Raw genomic sequence first — 18738 nt, forward strand, 5'->3', positions numbered from 1 at the left:
AACAAATTCATTTTAAAAAGTTCTTTAAAATAAGATCCATTTATAATATATTTAATCACAAACTTTTATAAGTAGTTGGACAAACCGTGTCACCAAATAGAAGAAGTCCATATTTTAGGTGAGATTGTAAGAAAAAATTTCCCTCTAGGTTTTCCTTGGGAGGGCGACTTTTCTAGTGACGGCTAGGGTTCCTTTTTTTCGAGGTTGTGTTTCTCGATTCTCCGAGTTTTCTTCTTAATCTTCCGAGGGGATTGCTAGAATATGGAAGATAATGAGTTAGCAATAGTGAAACAGAATATTGTAGACAATGATGGGGAGGAAGAAGAGGCAGTATGGGAAAATAAATGGGGAAGAGAAGGAAGAAGCTTGCTGGCATATATTTCTTGACTTATTTATTTATTTATTTATTTATTATATACTTCTTCCATTCCTTTAAAATTACAAGTTGCAACAATTGCTGTTGGAGGGAGTGTCACAAATATTGTAACTATTACCGTATGAGGAAGTTTCACAAATATTGCAACATTGCCATATATGCACATGCTTTCTCTCTATCTCTCTCCTCATCATATGAGACCCCCTATCTTTATTTCTCTCTTAAATTCAGTGTCTTCCCCCGTGCTGCAAGTTAGGGGAACGGAGGAAGTATGTTTGAGTGTTTGATTTCCTACTTGGAAATGTTTGTATTTCTTTGTTTTCTTGATGTGTGGGCTTGTTGGGAAAAGGTTTCACTGATCTTTAAAACCAGTAGTTGTTTCTTTCGTAAGATTTTTGCAGATCTTTTAAAACCACTAGCTGTTTCTTCATATGATTCATATGATTTCCGCAGATGCTGCACAAGAGAAGAAAACAGAGGAGCTTAATTAAGAAGGTGATTCAGAGAATGGGGAGAAGAAGGATAGTGGTGCTTCAGAGCCTAAGAGTGCAAAGAAGAAGAAGAAGAAGGACAAGGCATCCAAGGAAGCTCAAGATCAAACTAACAGCTCGGAGGCCACTGCTCAGCCAAATGATACGGCTGGAACAGAACAGCCAGAGGAGGACGCATCCTCGCTTGATGTCAAAGAACGCCTGAAGAGAGTGGCTGCTCTAAAGAAGAAGAAATCAAGTAAAGGGATGACTCCGGTGAAAGCTGATGCATCGGAAGCTGCTGCGAGGAGTGCAAAGCTTGCTGCTGCAGAGAAGAATGAGAAGAACCATTACAACCAGCGGCCTGTGTGGTAAACCTTCGATGTTCTTTTTGTATACAGGTCAAGGTATTCCCTTTTGGTCGTTCATTGCTGGTGCACAAATAAACTCTTGGGGGATCTGCTATGCTTTTGGATAGAATTTATTTTGCTCTGGACAGCCTTGTTTATGTAGTCAGGAAAATTTCTCCATTTTTGGCTTCTGAGGTCTTTACTAAATCGCTTAGTTATAATGTGATACCAATTTGGAACCAGTTTTTTATTATAACCTTTTGCTAAATGTTACTTAAACTTGGTGGAGCAGATGCGGGTAATGTACATTGGAAGCCATTTTTGCGAATGCTTGTGATTTGATGTTTGACCTTTATAGTCCTGTTCTGATGTGTAATTTTTTCTGTTTGTTTGCATCCTTTAGTACATAACCAGTATTAGTGATTCTGAGATAATGAAAAGTTGAAGCTCTTTCTATGACTCGAAACAATCTTCTATATCAAGTGGAATGTTCTAGCTTTTCCATTATATGTGATGTGATTGTAAAATTATGTCTGTCTGTCTGTTCCATTGAAGAGATTCCCTAATGTATGTATGAATTCAACTTGGTTTCGTACCAGAATTGTTGAACCCAGTTATCCTAGGTGCAATAATTTATTTGAAATTTTGAATAGAGGAATTTCCAGGTTCTCCCATCTATTGTGTTACTCTTGTGATTAAGCTTTGCCTGTGTTATGAAGGCAATAGTTTAGAGAAAAATAACGCTTTATTTAAACGAGCGTTAATATTTGTTGTGGGGAAAAAATATATATATATACCAGGGAAAGTTTAGTACAATTGCAGTCACTTCCATAGTTATTTTAGAAGGATTATATTGTATATATATGTACTCTTTATATTTAAGAACAATTGTTGTACATTCAAAAATAACTTCTACTTCCTTTTTTTTTTAGTTGCATCACTTTGCATATTGTGGACTCTTAATCAATTTTTGGCGATTGTTGGAGATGAGAGAGATGGAGTGAATAAAAAAAAATGGACTCATATAATAGGAGAAATAAAGAGAGTTTAGTAACTAATAAGTGATGCAATTGATTTGAAACTTTTGTTTTTGGAAAGTGAAGTAAAAGAAACAGAGGAAATAGTTTATGTAAGAGCAATTTTGGCATGGTTGTGACTTGTGATAGATTTCTCTAGCTTTAAAGAAGGTGCATATTTAGTTGCCTTTGTATAAAAAAAAAAAAGGTGCATATTATACCTTCCATGTTTGATGAGTAATCCATAATTAATGGTGTTATATACAAAGAGCAAATTATAGAGGGCATCAATGGCTTGATCGTTTGAAAACTTATCTGAGTTCTAGGCAACAACTTTCATATTCAACCTTTAACTCCTTCAAATTTTATTCTTAGAATTACTCATATTCATCATATACAATTTATGTTTAGTAAAACTAATTTTAACATATTGAGAATGAGTTAAGTTTTATGTTAAATAGTAAAAATAAGTAAACATCAAAGTTCAAATCTATTAGCGAAACAAAAAAAAAATAGTCGGTAAAAATAAAATAAACTAAGCAGATTTGGGTTAAGAGAACATGATCTAATTAAAGAACTAAGAAAACAAAATCAAGAACAATTAATATACAATTGATAACCCTTCAAACAAAAAAAAATAAAAAAAAAATACAATTGATAAAGAAAAGAATGGTTAAAGTAGATTTGTAGTATTCGCTAAATGGTTTAGAGGATAGAGGATCGGGTAAGAGTGAGTTATTTTTCAACGAGTTTACTAATTGTGACTTGCTATGTAAAATAGCTCATTCCAATTATCAACAATTTATTTTTCTTGTAATAGAGTTCTTTCCCTAAATATTGTTTGGAAAACACGCAATTTCCAAAATACAGCCAATCTTTTTTTAATTCCCAAATTACCGTCCACGTCAGCTAAGGGAAAAAATCGGTTTTTTTTAATCGGTCCAGCACCAAACCGCTACTTGAAGTAGCGGTGTTCTGGGAATAAACCGCTACTTCAAGTAGCGGTTTCAATTTCATACACCGCTACTTGAAGTAGCGGTTTATTCTCAGAAGTAGCGGTTTTCCAATTTATGTTAAGAAAAAAAAAAATTATTGAAAGAAGCTAGAAACATATTGATCATGCCCTGCCTTCATAAAATCTGAATGTATAAACATATCATAAACTATTATAAACCCATCAAAATAAAATCACAACTTTCTCAAATTAATTAACAAAACCCAATTGAAATCATCTTCAATTCTCCATTAACGAATCCCTTTTTATAAATTTAACCCAAAATAAAATACAGAGGTTTGAGAAGCTAACCACGGGCGAAATAGCGAACAAAGTTGGTTTCAACAGCGGAAGAAGGACAAAGGGGAAGAGTGGAAACATTAGGTTGAAGTGATTTCTTCAATTCATCATCAGGTTGAAGTAATTTCTTCAATTCATCGTCTAGCTTATTTCAATAATTTTTTTTTATTTTATATAAAATGGAAAACCAAGTAGCGGTTTTTCGAGACAAACCGCTACTTCAAGTAGAGGTGTATGAAATTGAAACCGCTACTTGAAGTAGCGGTTTATTCCCAGAACACTGCCACTTCAAGTAGCGGTTTGTTGCTGGACCGATAAAAAAAAATCGGGTTTTTTCCCTTAGCTGACGTGGACGGTAATTTGGGAATTAAAAAAGATTGGCTGTAATTTGGGAATTAGATAATTTCCCAACATTATTTAGGGAAAGGACTCCTTGTAATATGCTACGGAGTACATAAGAATATGAGGATACATGGTCATACAAAAAAAAAATTAATTTATATAAATAATCATTTTGTTCTTTAGAAATATGCAAGAAGTTACCTAATATTTCTCATATTACTTTTTGTGAGAAATTAGCTAATAAATGAATGAATAAAATACCTTATAAAGCAAATTTTAATGTAAAAACATACCTTTAGCCGGATTCCGGTAGTTGGTTGAATTCCACGATGGCGTTGATTGCCATATGAGTGTGATGTAACCTAATGACCCATCTTTTGCCCCTTTCACGATGTTTTTTGGTTTCTTTAACCCATTTCTCTTTTTTTCTTCTCTATCCTTGCGCCGATATTAATCATGCAAATTGACCATTGATGCATTAATTTGAAGGCTAATTGAATTAGGCACATTAAATTTCTCCTATTCAAAATAGGAAATCCAAACTTGAACCTAAGAATCACACCTTGTCATGAAGACATGTTGGCTGATAGAAATTTGACCAATTTGACGGCTACATCACCAATTAAACATGTTTCAATAATCAAACCCTATTTTTCTTAATTTTTTAAATCGGAATATTGTGAAAGATGAAGAGAGGGTTTTAGAATTACCTTAATTTGTGATACTGTTATTGAACTTTAAAGCAAAAAATTTTGATTTTTGGTGCTTATTAATGAGGTTTGAACTAATTTTTCCTTTGCGCTTCACAAATGAAGGAGCAATTAGAGAACACGAAGAAGAGAAACGTAGGGAGTGAATAATAAATGTGAGAAATAATGGGAAAAAGGGGGTCATAAGTCACGCGATGTTTGTGTGTACCAGTCAACGCTGTGAAATTTAGTAAACTACCGGAATTCGGCCAAAGGTTAGTTTTTTTTTTTTTGAAAGGAGCCAAAGGTTAGTTTTTACAACAAAATATTGTCGTAAATCTTCATATAAGTTATTGTTATTATACAGAGTAATTACTCTTATTAAATGTCAACTTTGTATTTGAAAGGAAGCAATGTTTTTATTCTCAAAATAGAAGATTTAAAACCATCCATCTATTCTTGCCTTATAAAGTCAAGTTAAGCCAATTCAAGTCGATTTATGACAGTCGTGTTCAAGTTCATCAACTAAATTAACAACCCTAGACCAATAGCTCATACCACCGAAAATATGAAATTACCAATTTACCCTGAATACCGTTATCAGACCCTCAAATATTTCGATGATATTTTATGATGGGTAAAAAATGTTTTATGGTATTTTCGTGAACAAAACAAAACAATTATTCGTCATTTACTTACATGAAGAAAGAAATCTCAGAAGAAAAACCAAACAAATTCATCTCCCAAAAATAAAATTCAAGGCAAATGCTTTATTTTCTAACACAAAAACCCTTTAATTCTCTCTTTTCTAGCAAGAAATTAGAAGCGGGGCAAAGAATCCCAGGTAACTGGATTCTATCTCTCATCACTACATACTTTCTCTACTAATTTTTCGTTTTATATTTGTATTAATACAATTTCTATTTTTTTTTTTTTTTTTTTTTTTTTGCAGGTTAAAGGACTTAATTCTACCCGCCAAATTCAGAATTTTCCAGAATTTCTTGTAATCCCCCGTAATTTTGTGAAATTTAAAATTATATTTTAACATATTTTTGTGAATATTTAATTTATTTTACTATGATTTAAGCAAATAAATTTAATGTTTATAAAGCTAATAAAACTATTTCATTAGATTATTTCCCTACCCATATTTTAATCATGCATTAATATGCAAGTCCAACCCATAAATTAGTAAGCCCATTCTCTCATACCTAAAACCCACTCACTTTAAGCCCAAGTTTTAATCCTAGTTTTATTAGAACTAGGGAAACCCAAAACCCCCACTTCTTATTAGTTAAACCCACCTAAAATTTCCCACTTTCTCACTCCCAAATCCCACATTGAATTGCTGCTACTGCCTTTCCTTCTTCTTCTCCCTATTCACGCTTTGTAATACCCCGTATTTTTTAAAGGTATTTTCTAAATTAAAGAGTATTTTAGTTTCGTATTTTGACGTATTTTTCTAAATTAATTATTTTTCTAAAGAGTATTTTAGTTTTGGAGCCAAAATTATATTTAAATTTTGGCGCCTAAATCATTTGTCTTATTAAAACTAATTAAATTGGATAATCCAATAAATGAAACTATTTTATACTTATGTTATAAATAGTATTTTTGATATCTCAAAATTAAATAGCTAAACCAAAATTATAGATTAATTAAATTGTATTTTTGGTTTTCATAGAATAAAAATCTAAATTGTTTTAATATCTTTCTAAATTAATTATTTTCATGAAATATATTAATTTTCGGATTTTATACAATAGAAATCTGATTTAATTAATTATTATATGTCAATATTTTCGGCCACCCCAATTATTTAATAAAAATCTGATTTTTATTCTTCAATTATTAATTTTCACAAATAAATTTTATTGGATTATTAATTTTAGGCAAATAATTATTTTACAAAATCCATAAATTAACATAGAGGGACCGAAATTATTGAGCAATATCACTACTACATTTTTAATCTAATACAACAGTACAAAATTGGCTAATACAACGGTTAATTTCATACCGTTGTATTAGATGTAGTCTAATACAACGGTTTATGCTAAAATAGGTCTAATACAACGGTTTATACTAATCGTTGTATTAGATAAATTCATCCGTTGTATTAGCTCAGCTAATACAACGGATTAGAGAAACCGTTGTATTAGACCCTTTTGGGCTTTTTTTTGGGGCTTTTGAAAACACATTGTACGCTCCCCTCATTCTATTTATCTCTCAAACCCTAGCAGCTCTCACGCCTCTCATTTTTAATCTCTCCTTAACTCTCTCATCTACCCCCTCTCTCTCCTAAACTCCATCATTCTAGTTTTTTTTAGATCGTTTTTTGTTTTTAAATTGTTTTAAGATCGGTTTTTTTTTTTTGTTTTTCAGATTTTATTTTCGTTTTTCGTATTTTTGTTCTTGTTATTTAGATCGTTTTTTGGGTTTTTATTTGGGTTCGATTTCGTTTTTTTTGGTGTTTTTTCGATTTCTGGGTTTATTTGTTATGGGTTCGATTTCGATTTCGTTTTATTCTAATTTCGATTTCAATTTTTTCGATTTCATTTTTTGGTTCGATTTCGTTTTTTCTTGGTTCTTTTTTTGTTCGTTTTTTTGGGTTCGGTTTCCTTTTTTGAGTTCGTTTTTTGTTCGATTTTTGGGTTTTTTCTGGGTTTTTTTTTCAGATTTGGGTTCGATTTCTAGGTTTTTTTTAGATTGTTTTTCGTTTTTTTAATCGTTTTAAAATGGTTTTTTTTTTGTTTTTAAGATCGTTTTTAAGATCGTTTTTCAGATCTTGTTTTCGTTTTTCGTTTTTTTGTTTTTGTTTTTTAGATCGTTTTTTGTTTGATTTCTAGGTTTTTATTTGGGTTTGATTTCGTTTTTGGGTTAGTTTTTTTTCGATTTCTAGGTTTGTTCTTTATGGGTTCGATTTCGATTTCGTTTTTTGGTTTGATTTCGTTTTTTCTGGATTCGTTTTTTTGATCGTTTTTTCTAGGTTCGATTTAGTTTTTTTTTCTGGGTTCGTTTTTTTGTTCAATTTTTGGGTTTTTTTCTGGGTTTTTTTTTTTAGATCTGGGTTCGATTTCTGGTTTTTTTTTTCTTCAGATTTTTCAATTTTTCATTCTTCATTTTTCGTTATTCAATTTTTCATTCTTCGTTTTTCGTTATTCAATTTTCATATCTTAGTTTTTCCAAATTTCAAATTCTAATCATCCAAAGATACAATACCAATATCTGAAAAATTGAACAATCTGGACATACAGGACTTGGACAATATAATAATAATAATAATAATAATAATAATAATAATAATAATAATAATAATAATAATAATAATAATAATAATAATAATAATAATAATAATAATAATAATAATAATAATAATAATAATAATAATAATAATAATAATAATAATAATAATAATAATAATAATAATAATAATAATAATAATAATAATAATAATAATAATAATCTGGACATACAGGACTTGGCCCATTGCTTTTTGCTTTGGTGCTCCATCCGTTGGTTTGTCAAATTAGGGATTCTTTTGACTTATGTTTGCAGGCTTGGTATTTGGATGATGGCACTATTATTGGTGACACCTTGGTGGTAGGGAAGGTTATGGAGTTGATTTTGGTGGAGGGACCTCGTCTCGGTCTCCATGTTAACGTTGAGAAAACGGAAGTTTTCTGGCCCACGGAGGACCCTCGTAGCCGTCTGGCCGGTGTCTTTCCTCCAAATATTGCTCGTCCTGCTCATGGTGTTAAGTTGCTTGGGGGTCCTGTCAGTGCGGATGCCTCTTTATGTGGTGAGCTTGTTTCGCAGAGGGTGTCGAAGACCATTGTGCTCATGGATGTTGTTGCTAAGCTTGAGGATCCCCAATGTGAGTTATTACTTCTTCGTGCGTGTACTGGAGTTTCAAAACTCTACTTTTTTATGCGTACTTGTCCTCCTCGTCTTTTTGAAGCGGCCCAGATTTCTTTTGATGTGGCCCTTCGAGGTTCTGTGGAGCGCATTGTAACTGCTTCGGGGCCAGGTTTTGGTGATTGGCAATGGCGACTTGCCACCTTACCTTTTTCTTATGGAGGATTGGGCGTCTATTCAGCGGGTGATGTTCGACACTATGCTTTCCTTGCGTCGCGTTTGCAGTCTTCTGGTCTACAGGCTTCGCTTCTTCGCAATTCTGGTATTGTTGGTCCAGGTCCGGCCTTCGACGACACTCTTAGTCTTTTTAATAGGACTGTGGAGACTGACCTTTTGCGTTACCTTGGTGAGATCGCTGCCCCCAAACTCATGAAGAAATTGGCATATATATATTTCACGAAGGTCACTGCATCTGCAGAATCCACTTTCTCCTTGTCTCCGCGTCAGGTTGCCTTATGGAAGTCCCAGCAGGGGGATTACTCTTCTGTCTGGTTGCGAGCGGTCCCGATATCAGGTCTGGGTCAGACTATGAATGGTAAGACTTACCGTTGTGTTCTTTGCTACCGGTTGGGTGTTCCCTTGTTCTCCGTATCGGCACCTTGTTTTGCTTGCTCAAGAGTTTTTGATTGGGATATTTATGGGGATCATGCAGTGTCTTGTGCTGGGATGGTGGGTATTAAACATCGGCATAACATTGTTCGTGATACCCTTGTTGATATTTGTTTTCGCTCTGGGATTTCTTCAAGGAAGGAGGTCAACGTTGGGTTAATTGGAGGGAACGACGGGGCTCTTCGACCAGCAGATGTGTTGCTTTACTCCTGGGATAGAGGCCTAGATGTATGTGTTGACTTGACGGGGTCTTCTCCATTGACTCAATCTGGGTTGTCTGACTTTGTTCCTGGTCGTGTTATGTCGGCTGCGGCTCAGCGGAAGCGAGACAAGTATGGGGCGCGTTGCAGGGCTATTGGCTATGGTTTTCTTCCTTTCTCCTTTTCTTCATTGGGGGAATTAGAGAAGGATGTCGTTGCGTTGCTGAAGCGGGTTCAGGCGTTCGCTAGGACTCAGAATATTGGAGCTCGTGCGGCTGCTCACATCTTTAACAGGATTGGGTTCGCTATAGCTAGAGGGGTGGGGGCCCAGATTGTATCTCGGCTCCCCACTAATTTCTTGAAAATCTTTTGACTTTGTAGGTTTTTGTTATTTTATAATAATAATAATAATAATAATAATAATAATAATAAAAAAAGGAAAAGGAAAAGAAAAAGAGAAAAAAGACCTAATACAACGGAAGAAAGATTTAATATAACGGATTGGGGAGCAATTCGTTGTATTAGGTTCAGTTATTCCAAAAAAAGAAGTAAGGAACCTAATACAACGGATTGGGCAATCCGTTGGATTAGGTATATGTACCTAATCTAACGGATTGCCCAATCCGTTGTATTAGGTTCTTTTTACCGTTGTATTAGACCTAATCCAACCCTAGCAAATGTGACGGTTGCTTGCCGTTGTATTAGGTCTAATACAACGGTTTTTAACACCTAATACAACGGAAATAGGGGTTGTATTAGGTCTAAAATGTAGTAGTGTATTAAGCTCAATATTTTCGGCCACTCATGAATTTTCTAAATGATTTTAATTTATTTTATTTAAAAATAAAAATCCTTTAAAATTCCTTATTTCTATTCTTAAATCTAATCTCTTGATCTTATTCTATACTTGCACTCCAAGCTCAAATCCTACTAAACAAAATTTCATGATCAAATAAAATCTAATATCCTTCCATACATTTAAAACCGTAATTTCTATTCTTTAAAATTTTCATAAATTATACAACCCTAAAATGCTATAAACCCATCACCTAAACACCTATAAATACCCATTTCAAACACCCCAAGACTCACACCAAAAACCTCAAGAAATCTCCTTCTCCTTCTCTTTCTCTCCCTCACGGTTTTCCTCTTCTTTCTCCTCTCCATTTTCTGGCCACCACCATCACCGGCGACCACCCCCATCGGCGACCACCTGCTGCCGCCACCTCTGCCGGCCACCCTTGCTCCTCCCTTGCTTTGGTTCCACCACCATCCTTCAATCCCTCCTTTCTTCTAATCTTGTTTTACATTTCTAATCATTTTCATAAGTATTATTTCTTACATAAATTATAGTATAAAAACAGAAAATTATTATTTAAATTATAAAAACAGAAAATTATTATTTAAATTATAGAAACAGAAAATTATTTTATTAAAATATAATGTTACTTTATAATTAATTCATGTACATATAGGGTAGTTTGGTTAAGTTGTTGTGTTTATTTGATAGCCTTATATTAATTAAGGTTATAATAATGTGTAGGGTGTTCGTGATTAAGTAAAGTGAAGTAAAGTATTGTGTGAATCGCTCATGTTATGATCAAGGTACGTTATGTGGTTTGATACCTTCGAAAGTTGTCTATGAAATTATGTTTTATTATATTTCTATGAAGTTATGATTTATTATGAAATTATGTTTCTTATGAAATTATAAGTTATTATGTTCCGTATAAAATTATATCTTACTATGTACCGTATGAAACTATATTTTATGTTCCGTATGAAATTATGATTTATTATGTTCTGTATGAAATTATAATTTATTATGTTTTGTATGAAATCATATTTTACTACGTTCCGTATGAAATTATACTTTATGTTCCGTGTGAATTATGAAATCACGTTCCATATGAAGTTATGTTTTATAAAATTATGTTATATGATGAATTGAAATTAATGATTTTGAATGGTGATTGAAATTATTAAAAGGGATTGGAAACGATTTACAAGTTTATTGTTATTCAAGTGTAACGACTTTTAAAAAGGTGCTTTTAAACAAATCAATCGATATGTTGTGAATCCCACTTAGGGAATGGATTAGAGAAGGTTATGGACTTTGCATGACCTAGTCTTTCCTCAAGATTGACTTTTGTTCATAAAGTAAACCACTTGGGGGGTGTGCACACTTAGTGAGGAATTGATTTTGAAATGTAATCGATTGAGTTTTAAACTTGTCTTGAAAGAATTGAATTTGAAAAGCTCTTACATGAGTATGGCATTGGAATTCTTATGAATTAAACCTAAACGATTTAAATTATGTTTTACTTATCTTACACATAATCTACTTAGCATAATTTGCTAATACGTGCTTTTGTTTTGGCTTTGCCCTGTTTGTCATTATGGTAATCAGGTGAATGTTTCAGGTGGAAGTTGATTGATGCATACGGGAGTTCACGGGAATTTCACCTAGCTTAGGAAAAGTTGGAGTCGTTTTTGTGTCACAAATTATGAACAAGTTTTATTTAAAGTTTTATTAATGAGAATAAATAATTTCCGCTGTAAAGTATTTTAAAGTATAAGCCTTGCGTTATCACGCGGCGGTAATACGCCCAAGTCTATCTCTACGGTATTTGTACATATTTTCTACATATTCCGTAGAGGGAGATTTGGGAGTGTTACACGCTTCAATATAAAAAATAAAAAAAATAAAAAAAAAATTCTGCTTGCTGCCCGGCGACACCAGCCACCACCGACGCCACAACTGCTGCTCTGGCGTCCACCGCGGCCCCTGATGAGTGACATTTATGTTACCCTTAGGGGTAGTGTATTGGTCTCTTTTCTCCTGTTTTTCTTAGGTTTTTCTACCTCTTTTCTCCTCTTATGGCTTCCTTTTTTTTGTGGATGAAAAGTATGCTCATTTGCGCTTGTTTTGATAATCTTTATGCATTATTTTATCATCCCCATGTTCTCGTGATCTTTGCTATCTTTTGCAGGTTCCATGGCGGTCCTAAGCACGGTAGGAGGCCCCTTGGCCAAGTATGGAGGCATGGACAATGACAAGAGGAGCAAAAGGGGAGGAGAGGAAGCAAGAAGAGGAAGTTCAAGAGGAGGTGTGACCACACCTCTAAGAGGTTCGGTCGAACCAAGGTGTGGTCAAACTTTTGAAAAGTTCGACCGAACCTCCAAGGCAGTTTCAACCAAGTTTTCAGCATTTTTGCAGGAGGGGTCGAACCTCAAAAGTTCGACCAAACAAGGATCAGGTAGGTTCGACCGAACCTACCCTGAGTTCGACCGAACCTACCCTGAGTCCGACCGAACCTACCCAGAGTTCGGTCGGACCTTTTCCCGTTTCAGCTGACTTTTTGCGGAGCTTCCTAAGCAATTTTGTAAGGGGTATAAATAGATTTTTTTTTGCTCATTAAAGGGAAGAGGATTTTTCAGTTTAGAATAGATTTTAGGTTAGTTTTAGGTTTTAGAGAGAGAAACTCTCAAAATTTTAGAGAGAGAAAGTGAGGAGCACAATGGTTTTCATGGATTTTGGATAATCAAATGAGGAATTTGAAGATCTCCATCTTATATCAATGAGCATTTCTTACTTTCTCTTCTCTTTATGCTTTATTTAGTTGCTTTCATTATGCTTGAGTAGTTTCCCTTCTACTAGGTGTTGAGTGAAGCTTTGTAACGATTAATTGAGTTATTTGAGATAAATTTGATGATAATTGTGTGATTAAATTGATTGAATTGATGTTGGCATGTTGTTTGTTTTAAATTGGATTGATCTCCCATGATAGCAAACTTAATTGCATATTGGTTCTTGTTTGACAAGGGATTGTGAATTAGAATTGATATATTTGATTGCATTTTGGGTAAATTTCTTCTATGCACCTAGTCAATGAGGGATCTAGGCTAGGAATTTGAGAGATTACTTTTGAGTGTAGTTAATTTTCATTTTAATTCTTTCTTTGCATGATTGATTATCAAATGGATTCTCATTAGCTTATTAATTGTTCTAAGTGGATCTTTTCCCCTAGTAGACTTTATCATACCCTGTTCTTTATATGTGTTTTAGTGTAGTTGTAGTGTCCTTTATCCGTAAATCGACTTCGGCATAGCTTAGGCATTAGATTAAGAACAATCTAGCATTACCGTTCCTTGTGGTTCGACTCCGAACTTACCACTAGACTTGTTTAGGGGTTAGTTTTAGGATTTATAAATTTATTTGATTGAGTGTGGAATGTGCGACCGTTCTAACGCCCGTCAAAATGGCTTCGTTGCCGGGGAACGGTGTCAATGCTTGATTGTTTTTGATTGCTTGAGTCTAGGTCTTTGTGTATACTTTTCTTTTTATTTTATTTTTTTTAATTTTTGCTTGTTTTTGTAAAAAAATGGCATGTTTCTCATTTCCTCAATATGATAATGAGCCTTTTTGTGACTATTTCAATAGACTTGAGGGATTTGTAGATCATAATTGTTGTAGTCTTTGGGAGGCTTGTGAGATTTGTTATTTTGGTTTGAATGAGCAAACTAGGGATATTGTTGAAAGCATGTATAATGGTGAATTTAGAGCATTATCAATTGATGATGCTTGGGATTTTTATGTATGGTTTGCTAGGGATGTTTATAATAGGGGTAATCGTGTTTCTGATATTGATGTGCAATGTGTCGATTCTTATACTGTTAGCATGAATTCCCATGATTTGTCACATGATCTCATTGGTGAAACTAGAACAAATGATTTCAACTCTATTTCCCCTATTGTTCATGATGATGAAGTGCATTCCAATGTTGATGAGCATGGAGTGTTTCAATATTCTTCATTATTTAGCATGCCTTCTGGTGATGTACCTTTTTCTCCCAATAACGAATATTATATGCTTGATTGTGCCCCCTCTCCCCGTGATGATGATTATACTCATCCTTCTAAAGTTGATGCTTACAATCTTGGTTGTGATCCTTCTTCCCTTGTTAACCCTCAATTTTCTTCATCCTGTGAGTGTCCGATTGATTATTTACAATCCCTTATTAGGTGTGTTGAGCTTGATTCTACTTTTGGGCCAAGTAAGGAGTTGTTTTTAAATTCTATGAGAAGTCAATTGGAGATGATGAATAGGAGTGAAGAGCGTATTGAGGAGGTAATAAGGAGAAAGGAAGAGCTAGAAAGCCAATTGTCATCTTTGTTGCATGATCTTGAATCTTTCAAATCCCATGTGTGTATTGAAGATGATGATGATGATGTTTTTGTGCAATCAAAAGATTGTGAGGAAGACAACAATGAGCTTTTGAGTGAAGGAAAGAGAGTTGAGAGTGAATTAAATGATGATTTTATGAGTCAAAACCCTCTTTCTTATTTTGACCAAGTGCATGTTTGTGATTCCTCTATTCATGAGTATTTGGACTCATTTGAGATTATGTCCCATTTATTTTGTGAGGTTCAAATGAAAAATAATGACATTTTGAGTGAGTTCATTGAGAATGCTTCATGGGAAAGAGATGAATTTGAGATGAATTTGCATCCATTCATGCATGGTTTTGAGATCTTAGGCTTTCAGATTTCTAAGGGAAATGTTGTTTATCGTCGTGATAGGGAATTGGAAGATGAGGTTGTTTCTCTTGGAGATTGGTTGTTTGAGGGAGATGTAGATCATGAGTGTTCTTCTTTTGAGAATTCAATGATTAATTTTCATTCCCTTATTAGTGATGAGAGGCAAGGTGGTGAAAATGAGATCATTTGTGAGACCATTTCTCCTATTCCCCCACGTCATCATATTCCATTTTCAAGAAAATTTGATCATGTTCCCTCCTATCCCATGTCACTCCCTTCTTTTCTCAAAGAGCCTATTGGGGACCCTCTTTCTATTTGTGATCTTCAAGCTCCCCACTCATCGATTATTGAGGAAAAGGGTGATTTTGCCACCAAAAAACATTTTAAGGAGAGTTTGCCTTCCTTTTCTTTTTCTTCTTCTTCTTCTTTTGTTGAATTTTCTTTTGATTCTTCTTATTCTTTTTCTTGGCATCTCTCTCCTCATTTGCGTGCACTATCCTTGTTGCACGTTATCTTCCCGTCATTTGCCTACCTTCTTTCTTATGAAATGTGTAGTAGTGCATTCAATAATAAATATTGTTTGTCACTAATAAATCAAGAATTGAATTGGAAATTTGAATTGCTTGAGTGATTAATGTTTGATTAATTGTATTATTTTGCATTAGAGTCATCACCAAGTTTAAACTGGTAAATCACCCGTAAAGTGCAAGAAGGATGAGCAATAAAACTCTGGATTTGTACACATCTAGAGTATTAACAAACAGGGGTTGGGGTTCACGGGGTATTAGCCGTGTACTTTTCAGAGGCCGTCTGATCTACGAGTCTCTTGTTTTCAAATACTTTTAAAATTATAAGGAGTTAGATGAGATCTCATACTAGCTATGGCCACGGAGTTGCGCCCGTGTGCCATTAGATGTTTATTAATGTTTCCGAAAGGAGGCATAGGGTTTTCTTTTATTAATGTTCCGAAATGGAGCATAGGGGGACAACCTGGTCTATTGCTTAATCCGATCAATGAATGAAATGAATTATTTTTTATTAATTAGTGAAGTTTTAGTAATGTTAACAATTGAGTCATGTGTTCGAGTCAATGATTATATTGTGTGTGTGGAGATTGATTTTTAGTAACATGCTAGGGCTCTTTGCTATATTTCGTAGCTTGTATGTACTCAACGTTGCTGATTGCGTGCTTTTGTGTGTCTTTTCTTGGTCATGGCCTTCGCCTTCCAATGACCCTGTAATGATCCAATTTTTACACTTGTAATATTGGGGAGCAGATTAATCACAGGTCTTACCTAATCAGAACTTGCATCAAGGTGATGGGATTTTGAGTGGAGTGTTGGTTAATCTCACAGTTTATTTCATTTCATTTTATTTCATAAGTTGGATTTATTTTGACTCTGATTTTATTTACTTACTATTTTCACGGGTTTTGAATAAGGGCTATAATGGTTCCAGCTTGTAAGACTAAATTTGGTTTTGATTATTGGTTTTGGAGACTTATTTATAACTGAGTTAGTTTTTCCGCTGCTAAATTCTGAACTAGACTTAACGTTTGAACACGTGGCGGTAGCACGTTAGTAATTCTCTTGCAGATTATTAAAGGTATTTACAGGTATTGAAAGAGAGAATTATTGGGATGTTACATTTCTGTATTGTTTTTCTGGGTAAGTTTTGTTTTACTAAAAGAATTGTTTTGCTCAGAGCCGTTTTTGACATTTTGGAGGCTCAGGGCAAAATGACAGTTACAAAAATCATTTATTTATATAATTGTTAAATAGTTATGTAATTTGTTAATTCATAAATAATTTTATATAATTTGTTAAATACATTTTCCCTTTCTTTAATTGCACCATTTGGACATTTTCATTCACACTTTTCTTTTAACCTTCTTTTGTGATTTATCCGTTAAAAAAATACAATTAAATATCATATTTTTATATTTACTTAAATAAATAATTAGTAATCATCAATAAATAATAACCAATTAATTATCCATAAATATATATTTCAATAACTATATATACTTAATGACACACTAAAAAAATTCGTGTTGATTCTTGGTGTGATAATACACCATTCTTTTTTTGCCTTTTTTGTCATTCTCGTATGGAAAATATTTGTGTAAAATAGAAATGCATATACAGATGACTAGTAAAAGGAAAGTCTAATATAATAAAATAATGAACAAAATAATCACAATAAGTCGAACTTTAGGTGATCTTCCAATATTAAGTCAACTTTAATAAATTAAAAAATAAGTCTAACATTGATGTCTATATTCCATAAATAATTTAAGTACTAGATTTGACTTGTGACCGATCAAACAAGTCAATTGACTTATATAATAATTAAATCTCAATTAAACAATAATTGACTTAATTAAAAACAAAATATAGCTTAATATTAATTTTAAACACAAAAATTTATTTTTAATTTTAATTATAATAAATAATTTTTTAAAAATATTGGGGTGTCGGGTTTGATGTGGAGGGCTGGATGGTTATAGGTAGGGGTGAAACAAATTTGGTTTAACACCGAACCGAACTGAATAAGAAATATGGTTCGGTTTTTTTTTCGAAAGTGGTTCGGTTTGGTTTTGAAAAAAAATAATTCGGTTTGAGAAATTGAAAAACCGAAATTTCGGCCCAAACCCCCTAGCCCAACACTGATTTTACCCTAAGTTTATAAAGCAAAAAAAAAAAAAAAAAAAAAAAAAAAAAAAAAAAAAAAAACCTAATCTAACATTCATCCTTCTCAGCCTCTCACTCTCCTCCTACTCACCTACTCTTGTACTCACTGAGTCACTGACATCCGACCAGTCGACCACCGTCCACCGGCGTCCGATCACCGTCCAGCGTCCACCGTCCACCCACTCCACCGTCCAAAGGTATGCTTTTAAGTTTTAATCTTTGCATATCAATTGCAATTATAATTGCGATTATGCATTTATGCTTGATGTTCATGTAATTATGCTTGATTTACATATTATACTTGCGATTATGCTTGATGTTCATGCAATTATGCTTCATGTTCATGTTGATAGTGTGATTATGCTTCATAATTTCATAAATTGATGAAAAATATTTAGGAAATTATAGATTAGGTTAAGAAATTGAATTAACGACTACATTTACAGATTTTTGAACAATTTCTGAATTATTTTCGAACAATCCTTGAATTACTGATTAACGAATAATGACTACAGTAAGAAGAATTTCGAATAATTACTGATTTTCTGCTAGAGTGCTACTATTTTGTTCACTAGTGCTACTAGTCTGCTAATGCTTTGCTGAATTGCTTTATGCTACTGCTTTGCTCTATTAATTTGGTTTTTTTTTTTTTAATGTGGGTGGTGTTCCTGACCAACCTCAATTCGAACATGAGACTGACCAAGTCTCTCAAATTCAGAAAAAGAAAAGGGAGCAAAAAGGAAGAGGATAAAAGAGCGCTTTGAAGTTTGGGAGCACTTTGTTAAAGAATGTTTACCTTCTGGAAGGCAGGCAACTTGCAAGTATTGTGGATGAGCTACAAGTGTGGGGCAAAGAAAAACGGCACTAGTGTGTTATGGGCTCATATTTCACGATGTCGTAAGTATCCCTTTAACACCTCTAAAGATTCAAAACAAAGTATGCTTTCATTCAAAAGTGCTAAAGTACCAAGTGGTGGTACTAGTGGGTTGACATACCACAAATTTGATGCTGGTAAAAGCTTTGTCATTTATGGTGATTGTTGATGAACTTCCATTTGAGTTTGTTAAAGGTATAGGTTTTAGACACTTTTGTGGTGTAATAATGGAACCTAGATTTAATGTTCCTTCTCGAATTACAATAGCCAAAGATTGTTTTGAAACATATTTAACTGAAAAACGAAAGCTGAAAAATGTGTTAAAGAGGTGTAATTCAAGAGTTTCTTTAACCACTGATACATGG

The sequence above is a fragment of the Chenopodium quinoa genome, unplaced genomic scaffold (assembly GCF_001683475.1).
Source record: "Chenopodium quinoa cultivar QQ74 unplaced genomic scaffold, ASM168347v1, whole genome shotgun sequence".
Classification (NCBI taxonomy): domain Eukaryota; kingdom Viridiplantae; phylum Streptophyta; class Magnoliopsida; order Caryophyllales; family Amaranthaceae; genus Chenopodium; species Chenopodium quinoa.